This window comes from Lissotriton vulgaris, chromosome 11 (assembly GCF_964263255.1).
Source record: "Lissotriton vulgaris chromosome 11, aLisVul1.2, whole genome shotgun sequence".
NCBI lineage: Eukaryota > Metazoa > Chordata > Amphibia > Caudata > Salamandridae > Lissotriton > Lissotriton vulgaris.
The window spans coordinates 887466004-887470826 of record NC_141699.1 but is presented as its reverse complement, the minus strand read 5'-3'; the positions used below and the strand labels follow the sequence as shown (position 1 = coordinate 887470826).

Here is a 4823-nt window from a genome sequence, read left to right as displayed (position 1 = left end):
CTGCATAGGAAAGAGACTTTTAGAAATCGCTCCAACCTGGCAGGCAAAAACGTGCACGCGTTGCATTGCTTTAAATGCAACGCGTGTACGTTTGGCGATTCCCTTGCGGGTGCGAGCGGCTCCATGAGTTGGTAACTATTGCGCTCACTCCTGCAAGGTAAACGCTGCCTGCTCTCGGCTGCACCCCCCACGCGCTTGTTGTAAATACTGGTGGAGCCACTCACATTATGGCTGAGTCTCTGGCTGTTCCCTAGCTACTCACCCTCCCTCAGCTTCTGCGCCCCTTACTCCTCTGTCGGACCCCTGCAGAGTTTGTTTTTATTTTTTTATTTCTATCTGAGCTCACGTGAAACTGTGAAATAAACTTGGCAGCGTCTGGCCTTTTCTGTGCATGTACGAATCTCAAGGGTGAGGAGCTTCCACGTACCGCATCACTGCAGACAGGGTGTGTGCGTGTTAGCCTGGCCTCGGCAAGGAAGCCTTTGCTGCTTTTTCGACGAGGCCGAAGGCGCCACTGATTGCTACATACTGTTCCTCTGTGCCTGGAAAGGAGGGAGCGATGCACCAAAACAGTGTCAAACATGCATTCCCTCAGTCGCAGTTTCATTAGGATTTGATGGATCCATGTTTATCTGCTAAGACGAACAGGGGGGCACCTGATGGACTCAACATATATGGGCATGATAAGGTATTATCTGTACAATATTTTAGGTGTTATTTAGTTTGATTCCTTTATTTTATGAGCACACATTGTATTGTTAGTTTGGGAACTAGTTAGGACAAGCATGTAGTGAGCTGCATTACAGACCTGGTTTTTTGTTAGGCCCGGGGAAATTAAGTGATTTGCCCAGAATCACAGGATGTTCAGCGTCATTGCCGAGACTCGAACCCAGTTAACATTTGTTTATTCATGCCTATATGATGGTTGCTTGAGGAGTATAGAGAGAAATGCTTCAATCAGGTAAGACAAATCTTTGAAATGAATATTGCAAGTGAAAGTGTGCCCAAAGTGTCTCCGAGCATACTGAGTTTTGGTATTGCACAAAAGGGAAATTAGTATTTGGACATGGAACAAATTCAGTAACGAAAAGTGCACTTTTCACATGCTAAGGGGCCCATTAGGATGGCGGGCGGATTACCCCCGCCAGGCTGACGGTAGCCACCGCCGGCCTGGCGGGGGCAATCTGCCCGCCATCCGCACCTATATTCCCCCCGCCATATTAGTATCGCGGGGGGACCGCGGCGGACGGAAAGACCGTCCGCCCCTTTTCCGCCCCGGTCGCCTTGCGGCAGAGGTGGAAAAGGATTAATAGGGTGGCGGTGTCTATTAGACACCGCCAGCCATATTACAATGGGCTTAGTTATATGCCTTTCCATGGCGCGATGCCGCCACGGAAAGGCATGCGGTCTTCACTCTGGGGGCCCCCTGCAGGCCCCCAGAGTGAAGGAGAGGTAGGGGGTGCACACGGGGGGGTACCTGTGGTACCCCCCAGTATTTGCATACACGAAGCGGCAGGCACAGCGATGTGCCTGCCGCTTCGTGTATGCAAATGCATACATGTATTTTTAGCATTGTGGTGGGCGGTGCAGAGAGCAACGCCCGCCACAATGTTAAATATGAGGGATTCGCCCGCCACTGTGGCGGGCGCATCCTAATCCCGCACCACGGGACACCCGCCCTTATGGCGGGCGGTCCCAATCCCCGTGAGGATGGCGGGCGGGCAAAGTCGGCCCGCCATCCTAATGTCCTCCTAAGATTGCAAAAGTGCAAATAGTGCACTTCAGGTGAGCTCATTCTGCTGCGATACTATGAGTGAGCAGTTTCATACATATTCGATAAATAAATTATCATTTGGCATAAGTAAGATAAAACAACAACAAATAAAGTAACATGCAGTAACACGTTAAAATCGATTAGAGCATATATTAGAATCAGGTTATTAGATTTAAGTCTCTTAAATTATTCTTTGCTGAATACTGTAAAGGTAAGCACTGCCGTTAAATATTGTTTCCTAACCATAACCAGCATGGGTGAATACAGAAAACATGCAGTACGGACTCAGGACCCAACCAACAGAGGAGGCCTTTAGCATTCAATTAGAATGGACTCCAAAAAGCAGCAATATTCTCTGTGACGTCACAACAAGCTATCTCTGGGGCAAGGTCAAATAAGTGGGTTGTAGGGTGATCACTGTTTTAGATGTACGGGAAGAACTCACATCTTGATTTAAGGCTAGGGGCCTTAATGCCCCGTTTAACCTTCGTTTTAAAATCACTTAAAGAAGTGTTGATACTGGACCATGTATGATCTAGATCGTAACTATGATTTGGGTTTTGAAAGAATGAAGAAAGATTAAATTTCTGGTTTGAGTGAGCAAACAGACAGGGACCGTCTGTGCCCCACTCTTCTTAAATTGAAAAAGATAGTTGAGCCGGCTCATCATCCAATTCATACAGTTAGACCAAACGCAAGGCAGGTGATTTCTCTTGGAGTAGACTTCCTCATCTTGAAGATGCGCCTGATGTAATTGCCTCCTGGAGCACTAGCTCTGCATTGATTTTGCCTGAGTATACTGTAAACAGAACGAATCCGCGGACTAATCTTGGAGTTTAAAACCTCCAGGACCATGCCATTGGAAACAAAATTAAATTTTGCCTGAAAGTCCTTGACCACTGCAACAGAGTTTTGAATTTTCTTTTCAAGTCAATTCACCTGTGACAAACAGGATAAAATAGACGACGCAGTGATGCACAAATAAACATAGTTATATGTATATTCTAAATGATAATTATCAACAACCTAAGAAGCTGTGATTGGGTCGACCAAATAACATGATTTTAGTTGTATTTACATTCATCCTGGAGTTGTTATATTTACAGTAAGTCAATGTGATATCCAAAGACCTTTGTAGCCCAATATGGGGTCTTATCCAAGACAACAAGTTCATCAGAATAAGCTAACAAGCATTGGCTAAGCCAATAAGTCTTGCCTTTGGGACCATATAAGTGTTTAGCCATGCAACACTTGATGTTGTTGCACCAAGGATATTCTGCTGCATAACTAAATACTTATAAGGTCCCAAAGGTGAGACCTACTAGCCATTCCAATGCTTGTTATCTCATTCTTGCAGGTTCATGGTTTCTCCCTTTATGACAGTTTTTCAGTCTTTCTCTTCCTCCGTCTTTCCGATCAGTGTGATTTTTCCTCTCTTGCATATCTGATGTGGAAAAATAAGTAATAGTCCCCAATTATAAGAGCTGATGCCCTCCACAGGCAACCACTGGCTCAAATTAAGTTCCACCTCTCTGAATGTTTTGCAATCCTTGGGCAAGCTGTGCAAATGGCATGGGTATCGTTCTATTCAGTGTTGTAGAACCAATCTGCAGAATCTAAACAAAACGTCCTGTGTATTTCACATTGCAACTGGAGGATCCATCACCAATTCTTGTGCCATCTGCTCTACAAAACTCATTCCCATGGCAGGGTCTTTCTGATCCACTGAGGCAGGCAAGGCAGTCCGGTCCATAAGTTCCCGAAGGACAGCAAACTTTAATTGTTTCAATACACAACTGATTTAACAAATCGAAATGTTTTCCTTAATCTTAAACCACCATTCCTCTTTTGGTTCTTTATGCTCCTCTATCATGTGGTTGCATTCAAAGTCGCTGCTGTGGCACAGATTTTCTATGATCTCAGAACATTTTATTTCACTAATTTCATATTTTGACATGCCATGTTACCAACACCAAAATTCTGTTTTTGCAGTTACTTCAAACCCTTGTGAAATCTCTGCACCAGTTTCTTGCCGGTCTCGCTAGGCTCCTTTGGTCTATACGTGTGGCTGTAGGGGGCACACAAAGATAGCAAAACCATAGGTACAGGAACCCCTGCCTCATGGCGCATGTCCCAGCTGTTTGTGTGCACCCTCCACCACCCAGTCTACACTAGAAAGCAGCAGAACCCCATTCAAACCCCACAATCCCAACACAGCCTCCACCTTGGACGCTTCTGACTTCTTGCCCCTCCCACTAACGAGCAGTGCTCCGATTGCCCACAGGTCAAATAGTTCCCAATTTCTGCTATTTACACTGCAGCCAGCAAAATAGTACATATTCCCTTCTATTGAGCAAGCAACCGGCTAAATATCTTAAACGTCAGTGTTTATCTAGCTGAAACCGGATAGTGTGGAGAAAGTCTTTATCTAACTGGACAAGAACAAAAAAGGACAATTGCAGGGTGGCGGCCATCTTATAATAGCTGTGCAGTAGAGTTTAAAACATTTGAAAGTAAGTGCATGTATAAATGTACAAAGTAAGTGCAAAAGTAAGTGTGTGAACTTCTATGGAGCAGGAGAAGTGAAATCAGGAAAAAGGTGAGCAAGGCATCTTGGTAATTCATAAGGGAAGCTGCCGGTCAGCTAAATACACAGATTTCCTTACACTATTCACTCAGCAGAGTGGGATTCAGGCATAGATCATTAGTAGTTCCACGCCATTAATGGCCTGTGCAGCCCCACTTGCATTTTAGTCACCCGCCCAAAGTATCTTGGGAATTGTAGTTTTAGTTTTACCAAGATAAGAAGTGTTTAAAGTGAACTGGGTCTTGTCTCTTACACTTGACTCTCATTTCTATCTTTGACCTCTTTGCCTCCGCAAAAGACATCTGGAAGCCAGAATAAATAAATAAAAATCTGAGTGACAGCCTTGAAGGCAGAGGAGAATGATAGGAGGAGTGTGATGACAAAATAGAGGGAGAAGGACCAAGAGGTAGTCCACCAGATCTTGTAGAATGACCAGAGCCATGAGAAGCAGGACCAGATGGT

At 45.0% G+C, this 4823-nt stretch overlaps 1 pseudogene; it reads right to left on the bottom strand.

Annotated features, from left to right (window-relative positions):
* Window positions 1–3286: 3286 nt before the first annotated feature.
* LOC147683648 (cysteine-rich with EGF-like domain protein 2-B pseudogene) lies at window positions 3287–3897 on the bottom strand (annotated as a pseudogene).
* Between the last annotated feature and the right edge of the window lie 926 nt (window positions 3898–4823).